This window comes from Lactuca virosa, chromosome 3 (assembly GCF_052849685.1).
Source record: "Lactuca virosa cultivar CGN04683 chromosome 3, Lactuca_virosa_CGN04683_v6, whole genome shotgun sequence".
Taxonomy (NCBI): Eukaryota; Viridiplantae; Streptophyta; class Magnoliopsida; order Asterales; family Asteraceae; genus Lactuca; species Lactuca virosa.
The window spans coordinates 422,337,280-422,349,401 of record NC_136428.1 but is presented as its reverse complement, the minus strand read 5'-3'; positions in this window follow the sequence as shown (position 1 = coordinate 422,349,401).

The window sequence follows — 12,122 nt, the reverse complement described above, 5'->3', positions numbered from 1 at the left end:
TATATGATCCTATAGGGTCACACCATATAGCAAGTTACCGTCAATTGATTATTTATTAGTATAATTTGATTAGTAATAAATATATCAACACTTGTATTTAATTGGAAAATTATTATTTCATGGAAATAATATTTTACTAATTGGGAATTTATTATTTGTGGAAATAATATTTATTGAAGAAATAAGAACTTATGAAATATATCAGAAAGTACGATTATTTATAAGTTATATTTATATCTTAATAAACTAGTTCAATTTATATAAAAGATAGCTTTATATAAAATAAGCTAGTTACAATTTATGTAAAAGATAGTTTTGTATAAAATAAGATATTTATATATGACTAGTTATATGTATATATATATATATATATATATATATATATATATATATATATGTGTGTGTGTGTGTGTGTGTGTGTTGGGAATTCTTTATAAAAAAATGATGGATTTTTATAAAGATAACATGTATGTATATAAACTAGCAATGAGACAACTTTGTCTTCTTTTGGACATGCTTTTCTCGAAATCGAGGAGGAGACAAGGCATGCATGTCATGTCTATTCATACCAAGCTTGGGGGACAAAATTGTCTCCTCTTTTACTTTATGGTTTCCCTTTTCTTTTTGGGCATTATATAAGGGAGGGCATGGAAGGGTTTGGTAGAACTTCTTGCAAGCTTCTTCTTCTTCTTCCTTTGGCCTTAAAACCGAGAGCAACAAGTGCTCTATGGGGCTGCCAAATTTCTTAGATTTATGCCCTCTTATTCTCCTCCATTATCTTGCATTTTCATGCTAGAAAAGTCCCTTTGTTGCTTCACCTTTGAACATATATTTGGTATAAATTTCAAAGGCTTATGAACAACAAATTACAAGTGAATACTAGCATGTTTTGATGGTTCTACTCTTGCTTGGTGGATACTTGTAGAGAGCTCTTGCTTTAGAGTTTCATGTCACACTTCATAAACTTCCAACCTCCCATGAGGATCAAAGTTTTCAAAGGTTGTTATGTTTTTTCCTTCTATGGTTGTTTTAATCTTTCTAACTCTTGCAAGATGATCCTTGGTGGGTAAATAAAAATAGTTTTATTTTTATTCAACATTTTTTAAAGCTTCCGTTGTCAATTTTACCGGTTGTGAAACCGGATTTTTGAATAAAAACTCAACAATTGGTGTCAGAGCCATTTTTGCGAGATTAGTTAGATTATTTGTTTAGTTGATGAAATCTTTGTTTTTGGAAAACATGGATGGTTTTCTCTTTGCACAAAAAAATCCATACATATTTTCTTTGACAACTTTAAAATGTTTATAATTGTTATTTTTTGACCAAAAGTTTACATGCATATTTTTTTGTCATAAAAGTTGTCTTAGAAAAACAAAGAGTTGTTTTATATATTTTTGAGTATATAAATATTTATGACGTGCATAAACTAGCCATGGACCTTTGTGTTGTTGCATGTGTTGATTTATTTAAAATGGTTGTAACTATTTATTTATTCATATGGTATGTAATAATTAAATAGGTAATTTTCTTTTGTTCATTTTTGTAAGTAATATATTAGTTTTAGAAATAGTTTATTTTTGTAAAAATATAACTAGAATGAAGATGGTGGCCATTTTGAAGATCAAAAGTTTATAAAGTGATTTTATTAAAGTTTCTCAAACTTTATAAAATTATTTTTATAAACTTGCTACAAGGTGTTGAAGCAAGTGGGAGCACATGAAGACTTTACAAGATAAAGGTCTCTTATGTCCCTTTAGGAATGGACTTGATAGTTTTGTGATGGCTCACAAAATTATTACTAGTTAATGGCTTGGTTTATGCACATATATTATAATTGTTATGCATGCTTGTGATGTTTTATGTTTATGTTATTATTATTATGTGATGGTTGATAAATTAGTTTTTGAAGTGCAAAATAATATTTGAACATAAATAAACATCACAAAGAGTTTGGTTTTAATGAAATTTATCTTTTAACATAAGATGCTAAAATAGTTTTACAATAAAACAAGCTTTATCGTTAAAACTAGTAACCGGTAAAATTTCGGGATTAAAATTGTATAAGTTTAAAATAGAGATTTGTAAACTTATCAAACTCCAAACCTTATTTTATAAAATGAAGTTTTATTAAAATGTTTCCAAATGTTCTAAAGCGCTCAAACGATATAACTTAATACTAGTTATTAATTTAAAACTTTGATCGTGTCAATAATATAAAATCGGGTTTTATATATAGAACATTGTTAAAAATGAGATTTTACATGAAATAAGATTTTTTAAAGTATACCATGGTTTATTGAATGCATGCAATAACCATGATATAACATGTTTTTAAACTAGAATTATAAAAACATCAAAGACCCCTTACAAACCTCAAATCTATGCAATCTTTTTTTAAAGAACACTCGCACGTCTCTTGTATGCACTAGTGGGATAAAGGATACCTAACCACTTAGTGTTATCTTTTTATGGCCGAGGTGTCTTCGCGATTTCTATAACCAAGTTATAGGCCGATTACACAAGTTTTTCAAATTGGATGATTTGATCGAAAATCTCTTGTGATAAAGGATACCTAAGCAAGAGAGTTCTGAGGCATAGATGGGATCAAACATGTCTAATTAAATTTGTTATTAACGATCCCATAAATCTAGGAATTATATGGTAATATATAATTGATAATCGATATCTACCGGGTTGAATTCGGATGGATGGGATAAAGGATACCTAACCATTTATCTGTTTTGCAACTTGGATCCTAGACTTTGATAATTAATGTTTTTAGAAACTAAAAGGGTATTAATTATTAAAGATTAAATATTGAAAATACTAAATGAATTTTGTTAAAAATTTTGTAGATATATAATCCACTCTCATAACCATGAAATGTCATTTCTCTTTAAATGACTTAGTGAAACAATAACATTCAATAGATACAACTTCAATGAATGGGTTCATGTCTTAAGAGACAATCTCGTGAGAGATATTAAATTGTATACACTTGAAGGTCCTAATCCTAAACAAATTACTTTGAGTAATAGACCTAAATATGTCACCTAGTAAAGGCATCACTGTGATGCTCAAGATGCTTCTAACATCAAGCTAGGAATAGTTATTCATGACTTCTAGGAAGTCTTGGATAATTTAAGCATATATATCTGATGATATAACAGGTCAAGCAATATTCCAATAAATGCAATGATATTTTATTTAAAGCTAGTTTAAACAATGGAATAATGCAATGCTAAAAGAGTCACCTTGTATGATCTAAAAGGCCCATGTTTTATGGACTAAACACCTTTAATCCCAAGAAATTCAATAAGGCCCACATAGATGGATCTTGTTTCTTTTGTGAAGAAACTGGACACTGGTAGAGGAACTGCTCCTCTTATCTAGAAAGAAAGTATGGAAGAGACTAGTACTTCATGTATCTGCGGGATAGAACTTATACTTTTTGTGTAACACTCAAGTACTTGGTACTTAAATGTTAATCTAATATTTGTAACTTGATTGCAAATATTTACAGAAGAGTAACTAGCTGAGCACAAGCAAGTTGGAACTACACTCTCGAAGTTTAGTTTATAATTTATGCTTAGAACATAAATTGCTTGCAATATAAAACAATATTTGATTTGGAACAATGTATGTTTTAAATTTAGCATGTCTAAATATTTATATCTTAGTTATTTATTTAAATGATTGATTATTTACTAGATCGTTTTTCATGACGATAATACTCATATTCTGAAATGGTTGAATTCTATTTCTGAGACCAGATCTCTTAATAGAATTACAAAGTAAATATAAACATTCTATAAATAAAATTAAGTTCTATATGCAAGCACTTTTGACTTAAACTCGCTTTAAATCAAACTTATCCATGACATTGTTATCTTTATTGTATAAATGAAATCCACATATTCCAACTTCAAGAAAGGGATCTTTGAAGGCAAATAATGTAGATTATTTGACATATGTGAATCTTATTTATATATAAAAGATTCCTAATAATATTTTCACTAAAGTGTAGAGAAAATAATTATTAAGGAACTATACACTTTGGTGTGTGAATTCCTTTCTAATGAAAGCCTATGATTAAGCACAAGATACAACCCACTAGTACCATCTAAAGCCTTCATGGTGATAAAGGGTAAATTAAACTTTACTTGATATAGTTTACTTTCTAATCAGTAGAAATGTCCTCCTTTTAACTTTTTTTGGGATTATACTTCAATCACTATTAATTGTATCTAGAATACAAACTCCAACTAATTACATAATTGTAGAATATTCTAAAAGGGCGTTTAGATGATTATATACAAACCCACCAAGAATAAGTTCCTTTATTCCTCTGAAAGCTGAGTTAGCAGAAAGCAAGTTTCTAATGACAAAGCAAGTGGGAGGCACATGGAAGTTGAAGTAGTTCAAGAACCATAGCCTGATGTAACAATTGTTGGCACTAGAAAATGTTAAACATGAATAATAGCTATTCATAAACACAAATTGTTCACAATAATGGTAGAAATCATCTATGACTTGAGAATTGTGGAATCTCTCATTGATGAGTTGTTGATGGCTTCTAGTTAAACCATCAACTACCAAAATATTATATCAGATCTTGAATCTGACAAATGACTTAGAGTCATGAACATTGAGATGTAATCCATGTTTAATAATCAAATATGGGCTTGATTAATCTTCCGCTCTATAGCAAGGCTAGAAGGAGTAAGAGATTTTTCTAGAAAGAATATATACATGGATGTGTATACACATTCAGTAATACTTGTTATATAAGGATTTTCTCATACTCATGTCATTGACTATGGTCCTTATCATACTCATGAGATTGACTATGATCAAACCTTTTCACAAGTAGCTATGATTAGATCTACAAGGATATTATTTACTATAACTTCATATTCTTAATATGAGATATAGAAAATAGATTTCAAGAAAAAACTGTTTTTCTTAATAGACATATACAACAAGATATCTATATAGCTTAGCCAGAAGCTTTTCTTAATCCATGTTATCCTAACCAAATGTGTAAGGCTTAAGATCTACCTATGGATATAAAGCAAACATCTCAATATTAGAATAGTCATTTTAATATAAAGATACAAGGTATGCTTTTATATCAAAATGAAAAAGAACATGTGTGTTTACTAAGAACTAGTGGGAGGATAGTGATATTCCTAATCTTGCATGAAAGAGACATACTTAATCATTTGAAATAATATTTCGACTATACAAGGTGGTTTTCACGTTGACTCAGAAAGTATTTCTCAAATGAAAGACTTAGGAATGACAAGATACATTCTTCGAATGTAAAATCTATAAGAGATAGATAAAGATGAATGTTAAAAGTTTTAAAATTCTTTTGCATGAAATGACAATATCTTGAAAGAGGTCAAGATACAAGATTCCTTTGGAAGATTCTTGACATTGTCACATGACCCCATTTTGAGTTTGTCTCAAATGGACCTAGCACATAGGTTGAGCTAGATGAAATTATTTATATTCTATTTTCTTGGCAAATGAATACATCATGTCATATCATGAGATACAAATTGAATAAATGGTTAAGTCACTAGATGTGACAACTGTCAATTCAGGTCATTCTCGGACTCATGCATCTTTATAAAAACCATTCATGCACAACATGCCATGGCCTAGTAGTATAAATTAGGTCAAAATCTTGCATAAACTAGGATCCAACTAAGATCTAGGACTAATATACTTGACTCTTACGATTCTAGTAAGTTGCTTAACTACAATATGAAATGTCAATACCATAATTAGAATGAAACTTCAAACTTTGTTACAATTGAAAAAGGGTATAAAACCCTAGAAATAAATTAAAATATTCAAATTACATTCCAATATGATGGTGAATATCAAACAATGTTCCAAAAACTCTAAAGAGCCCAAAAATCCAAATTTATAAACTTTAAAGCTTAAAAACTTTATAAAATTTCTATAAACTTCCTAATATAAAATTTTTATTAATCAAATTATAGATTATAATCAATGAAATAGAAATTTAAATTATCATACATTAATCATAATTTATTAGTTAAAAAACAAGATTTTTAAATAAATCAAAAATTGCTTAAAGAGACATTTTTATAAAAATTTAGGTTTTATAAAAATTGAAGGGATAATTATATAATTTGAATTTTAGGAGAGAGGGAGCCTCTCTCACTCATAAAATTCGTGCATCCTCTCCCCCATGCCCTCTCTCTTCCCAAAACTTCAATCATTAAAACACAATCCCCACTCTTCCACTTCTCTCTTCACTCTCTCTCACACTCCACCCTTTCAACTCTCAAACTCTCCTCCTCTCTCTCTAAACCCACGAAAATCATCAGCCAAGAACACCTCTCCACACTCAAATCTTCATCTTCTAAGGTTGTTCTTCAAGGTATTCACGAAAATCCTTCATTTTCCTTACTTTTCCTTCTTGTTTTTAAAGAGTTTTCTTGTATTTCTCTTCCTTCTACACCATTCTTTATGAACATTCATGAACATGTTCATGAATGTCGAGTTTGATGATGATGGTGGTAGGGTTTCACCCAAGAACAACATGCATGTTGTTTAATGGTGAAATCCAAGGACCAAAACCTATGTCAAACACTAAAGTTCGGATTTTTACAAGTTTTAAAGGTTCATACACCTTATGCATTCAAGTATTTCCTTTAAAAACATCACTATGACAAACATATGTCCATGCATGGTCTTCAAACCATGATGCATGTGATGAACACCAAGCTAAAGAGCTTGGTGATCAAAGTACATTGTTAATAGTGCATGTAAATGATTTTGTCTATAAAAATATCTAAAAGTTCTTTTCTGTTCAAATCAAAATTTTTCCAGATTCCCATTAAGGTAATATGAACATCTGGAAAATTTCAAGAGTTTTTATCATTTCCTTGATTTATTAAAATTGTTACAAGAAAACAAGGGCATAAATCACATAAAATACTTCCAGAGGTCTATAAATCTGGAATAAATTTAGGGATGACCCCTATGGTTAATAATGACCTCTCATTAAATTTCATCGATTTATGGTTTAGTATGATTTTCGATTTTCTTTTTGTTTGGGTACAATAAATCACAAAACCACTTTAGAAAGTATGAAAATTGTATCTAACAATTTTCGCAGCTCTTACCTGTGGTGGGAGACGTAGAAAAATAATTTCAGAATTTTTCATCATGCCTTCCTGTTTTTCCCAATTTTTGGTAATTATAATGACCTAAAAATAGGAAAAATAGTTCTGATTGTCCAAAATTCATGAAAATTTACCAGAACATCATGTTGTACATTAGCAGGTTACATAAAACTTTTGATGATTTTTCTCTACTGTATACTATTTTTCTCCTATTTGCTAAGGTTAAATACACTTAAATACACTTAAATACACATAAATACCCAAAACCGGATTATACAACATGAAAACCACTTTTGGGATTTTTCCCAGATTACTTACACTGTAAATGATGTTACAAAAGTTTTTGGTAATTTATTTTAACTGTTTATTATTTATTCTTCAATTAATGATTATTTAAGGGGATAAAACAAGGAAAAATAGAAACACCCACTGAAAAATATCTTTTATATTTTTCCCAGCCTAGTTATGTATAATAACAGTTAAATAAAAAGTTTGGGTAATTTTGGAAACTGTTTTCTATTTATTTCAATTTTTATTGGAATAAATGCTCAAAAATCATAAAATATAATTAAACAGCTTGGAAATCCATTTTTATATTTTTCCTAGCTTAGTAATGTGTAATAACAGTAAAATAAAAAGTTTGAGAATTTTTATCCTTTGAATGCTATTTTTCGTGAATTTATGTTGTTATGAAGGCTTAAAAATTTGGAAAATAGTTAACCATATAAAAAATTCAAGGAAAATTTTCTGGAAAACCTCTATTGTATTTAGAATGAAAAATACGAGGTTTGATAATTTTTGGAAACTATTTGATAATATTTTACATTTTTAGGAATTTAAAACACCTTTAAATGTGTTGAAACACCCTTAAATTTATATTACTAAATCTGGAAAATTAATATCCCAAAGTTGTACTTATCGCATGACTTGTAGAATTTCATCATTTCAGAAAAAGTGTAACCAATTAATATAAAATCCAATATTAGAACATAAATTGGCATTTCACTATATGTAGAGTTTAGTATATTAGCATTAGATTTCGACATGGAAACTCACTAGTGTGTGTTTGATGTCGTAGGATCCCGGCATTAAGACGTTGGTGAATTCCAAGGCACCACTTGTATCTACTCGAAACATTGTGAGTATTCACGCACTCCCCTATGTTCAGTTTTTATGTTTTAGGGTGGAAAAGCATGTCCCGAAAAACTATTATTTGCATGTTGTATTTAAATCGATTTATATCAAACATGATTGCTATTGTATTGCTATGTCTCTCTATGTATGTCTATGCAACACGGAACATGAGAACTTATCGTACTAAGGCCCTTCCCTTATCTCTAACCATTAACTCTTTGAGCCAATGGTCATTATGGATAGCGATATTAGGAATTGACAACTCCTCAGTCGCCCTATTGCTGGAGTGCATGATACCATATTCATCTATGGAACGATAAACATAGATCTTGATAGGGCTTCAGTCATAGGTTTGGTTGAGACTCATTGTTTGCTCATACACATACAAACTCGTTTCTCGTTATAGCAATAAACTTGTTATCAATCATAGCAATCAACTTTGTTTCTCATTAAAGCAATGTACTTGTATTTATGAAAAGCCTTATTCCAAATCTTGATTTTATAAACTTGTGAACTCACCAACTATTTTCATAGTTGACGCTCGTTTTACATGCTTTTTCAGGAAATAATTAGTAAGTGGATATAAAGATTCATCATCATAGAGCATGCTGCATCGTGTAGAAGTTATTTTATGAAGTTATATATTTTGAACAATGTCATTTTGGAAAACTTGTACTTTGTTTTGTTTAAGCTATGGGTTGTAAACTTTTAAATATTGCTATGGTGATGTATCTTTATCTTTTGCAATGAAACCTTTGTCGCTGTCATACCTTGCGTTTCCGCTTTAGCGGGGTGTGACACTAGATGACTGTGAGAACATTCTAAGAGTACTTAAGAAGAGCTAAGAGAATGTATATGAGATAATTAGTTTAGAATAAAATCTTAATGTAAAGAGCCACATATGATTTTGATTTCTAAATAAATATTGATAATTATGAATTATAATTGGATTATGACTTCATTATGGAATGAAGAGTAAGTTTAGTTGGAATGAGATCCAAGCAAAAATAAAATAACTCTATCTACTAAATAATAATACACTACTTTTCAGAAGTTGAAATCAAATATAATTGGATGAACTAGATCATTGAAAAACTAGGTTGAATCCTTCCATTCAGGGATAACCTAAAAATCTTTTGTGAGTAATAGATTGTACTTAATCAAGCTAAGAAACTCTATGTCACATAAGAGCACCAATTATTCTCCAAAATATTTTACTATACTTAGAGTAATGTCAAATATGGAGATGATTGTATTCGCAGAATTCAAACAAATTAAATTTAGTCGAACCCATTGATAAAGGCTTTCCTTTTAAGCTAAGTATGAGTGGTCACACTTCAGCCATAAGACTTTTATTATTCTAGTAATGGGATTTTGATTTGAATTTATTATTTGGATATTGGAACATTATAACAACAACTATTAAATAATGTTTTGATATACTGGGATATGATCATTACATTAATACTTGTTGTGTTCTATATTAACATGTTTAATCCATAAATAATCTTATTATTCTAAAGGTTCATAGTCAGTCATGATTGTGGGAGCAATTATGAAGTAAGACTAATATGAAATGGATTGGTTGACTCTCGCTAGATGAAAGTAGGCAAGTGGTTGTAACCAAGTTTCATAGGTACCTGTCAGAGAACTAGTACTGAACGGACCCGCATCAAGATCATCTCATAGATCGCAGTTATGAGTGATACTTGATTAAAAGGTACTATCTTTGTATCCTTAACACCTGAGATACATAGTGGGACTTGAGTATAGGGAGTATTGTGCTTTGATATGACCAAATGTTGTTCCTTAACCGGGCAATTATAAAAGTCATATTCGGGTATGGTGTGAACTATACCAAAGTTGAATTACAAATGAGATTGATTGCAATCCAAGGCTCATGTTTCAACAGGATGTTTGTAACAAAGGAAAAATTGATAAACTTACCTTAATACATCAATTGAAGCTTAGAGCTTTTGGGAATTGGATGTTGATGAATGGCATTCTTCATCATATGTTATTGGAGGCAGTGAAATGTTGCTAGACGTTCACCACTGTCTGTATCAATATATGATGAGTCTTGTGCAAGTGGGAGATTGAAATATCTAGTATGCCCAAGAGTCATTATAGAATGATATTGCTAATAATATATGATCTGATAGGGTCACACCATATAGCAAGTTACCGTCAATTGATTATTTATTAGTATAATTTGATTAGTAATAAATATATCAACACTTCTATTTAATTGGAAAATTATTATTTCATGGAAATAATATTTTACTAATTGGGAATTTATTATTTGTGGAAATAATATTTATTGGAAAAATAACAACTTATGAAATATATCGTAAAGTATGATTATTTATAAGTTATATTTATATCTTAATAAACTAGTTCAATTTATATAAAAGATAGCTTTATAAAAAATAAGCTAGTTACAATTTATGTAAAACATAGTTTTGTATAAAATAAGATATTTATACATGACTAGTTATATATATATATATATATATATATATATATATATATATATATATATATATATATATATATGTTGGGAATTTTTATAAAAAAATGATTGATTTTTATAAAGATAACATGTATGTATATAAACTAGCAATGAGACAACTTTTGTCTTCTTTTGGACATGCTTTTCTCGAAATCGAGGAGGAGACAAGGCATGCATGCCTTGTCTATTCATACCAAGCTTGGGGGACAAAGTTGTGTCCTCTTTTACTTTATGGTTTCCCTTTGCTTTTTGGGCATTATATAAGGGAGGACATGGAAGGGTTTGGTTGAACTTCTTGCAAGCTTCTTCTTCTTCTTCATTTGGCCTTAAAACCGAGAGCAACAAGTGCTCTATGGGGCTGCCAAATTTTTGAGATTTGTGCCCTCTTATTCTCCTCCATTCTCTTGCATTTTCATGCTAGAAAAGTCCCTTTTTGCTTCACCTTTGAACATATATTTGGTGTAAATTTCAAAGGCTTGTGAACAACAAATTACAAGTGAATACTAGCATGTTTTGATGGTTCTACTCTTGCTTAGTGGATACTTGTAGAGAGCTCTTGCTTTAGAGTTTCATGCCACACTTCATCAACTTCTAACCTCCCATGAGGATCAAAGTCTTCAAAGGTTGTTATGTTTTTTCCTTCTATGGTTGTTTTAATCTGTATAACTCTTGCAAAATGATCCTTGGTGGGCAAATAAAAACAGTTTTAGTTTTATTCAACATTTTTTAAAGCTTCCGTTGTCAATTTTACCGGTTGTGAAACCGGATTTTTGAATAAAAACCCACCAGTTGGTATCAGAGCCATTTTTGCAAGATTATTTAGATTATTTGTTTAGTTGATGAAATCTTTGTTTTTGGAAATCATGGATGGTTTCCTCTTTGCAAGAAAAAATTCATACATATTTTCTTTGAGAACTTTAAAATGTTTATAATTGTTATTTTTTGACCAAAAGTTTACATGCATATTTTTTGGTCATAAAAGTTGTCTTAGAAAAACAAAGAGTTGTTTTATATATTTTTGAGTATATAAATATTTATGATGTGCATAAACTAGCCATGGACCTTTGTGTTGTTGCATGTGTTGATTTATTTAAAATGGTTGTAACTGTTTATTTATTCATATGGTATGTAATAATTAAATAGATAGTTTTCTTTTGTTAATTTTTGTAAGTAATAGATTAGTTTTAGAAATAGTTTATTTTTGTAAAAATGTAACAAGAATGAAGATGGTGGCCATTTTGAAGATCAAAAGGGGTGAAGGTCTGTTGGATCTCATACACACTGATGTGTGTGGATCATTCAGAACC